Below are 1,395 nucleotides of genomic sequence, written 5' to 3'. Positions count from 1 at the left end.
GCTTTCTTATGCTGTTCCCTCCATGCACGCTCTTCTTCCCCAGCCCCAGCTCTCCTCTTCCTCCCTGGGGGAGCAGCCGGTGCTGGAAGCCGCTCCCGGATGCCGGCCCTGGGGAGGACGGGTCCTGCGAGCCCCTTTTCTGCCCGGGGAGAGGAAGATGTGTGATGGAAACCCCTGACTGGGAGGCTGATGGTCCCGCTTTGCCTCCACATAGGTCCTGGGGGGCATGGAGGGTAGCGCTGAGCCCCACGGGGTGCTCACTCCTGCCTGGGGGTGGTGGCAGGGAGGGGGGGACATCCCTGAGGTGGTTCCCTTGGGGCTGAGCCAGCCCTGTGATCCCACTCCCGTGGGATGGGCATTAGGGGGCTCTGCATCCTCCACCCTGTTCCTGCAGCCCCCCCAAGGTCCCCACAGCTCAGCTGGGGGAGCCCCATGAAAGCAGATTTGGGCGGGGGTTGGCTCTGCTGGCTTGGCCCTCTGTCTCCCGCCCTTTGGGCAGTCCCACCGGAATGCCTCCCTGCGTGTGAGCAATATTTGGGGCGGGTATCTCAAGGGATCCATCTTTGTGCTGGCAGCTCCCAGGGGGTTTGGGGTCACAGGGGGCTCAGGAAATTCCAAAGGTCTGTCCTGCCTCAGTTTCCCCATCAGTAAGGCGGGAATTTGAGGGGAGAGCATCATCCCCCACCAACAATGTGAACTGAATGTTAGGAACTGGCAGGTCTCTGGCTTCTCTCCCGCCACTTGTGACCTTCCTCTTGCTCACGCAGACAATTTTTTGTATTTCACTTCTCAAAATACATATGTACGTATATAAATATGGTGTCTTGGCAGCCACTGTTCCTCAGCACCTGCTGTTTCCCTGGGCGGATGGGGATTTGGTAACCTAACAGTCTCCCCACCCCCTGGGGCCTTGTAAACCTGGGTGTTTATTGCACCACGCGGCAGCGTGCCCGCCTGCCCCCGGGTTCTCGTCTGCCGAGCATCTCCCTGGCTGGACCCTGCTGCAGCGGGACGGGCTCCCCTGCGGTCGCCTTCCCCTGGTCCCCGCCCGGGGTTTGCCGGGGGCTGGGACCGGTGGCTCTTTGTGGTTGTTGAGTTGTTTGAAGATGCAGGGCAGAGCTGGTCCTGGCTCAGTCCTGGCGCATCCCCTTGGCTGGCCGCCCCAGCGTGTCCCTGAGCACGGAGCCGCTGCTTTGGTTTTGGATTTTAATGTCTTGCTGGCTTCTAATAATAACTGGGGGGTGGGCTCATGGTCTGCACGGGTGACTTGCCGAGGGCACTGCTCTGGGTCTTAGTAACAGCCAAACTCAACCCTGCGGGGCTGGGGAGGCTGTGGGGGGTGGGGGATCAGCCTCCCCCCCCCGCTGCTGGGGCAGGGGCCTTGCGTGGGCTCCG

Source organism: Pygoscelis adeliae, unplaced genomic scaffold, assembly GCF_000699105.1.
Source record: "Pygoscelis adeliae isolate BGI_AS28 unplaced genomic scaffold, ASM69910v1 Scaffold75, whole genome shotgun sequence".
Classification (NCBI taxonomy): domain Eukaryota; kingdom Metazoa; phylum Chordata; class Aves; order Sphenisciformes; family Spheniscidae; genus Pygoscelis; species Pygoscelis adeliae.
Note: the sequence above shows the minus strand (reverse complement) of the source record.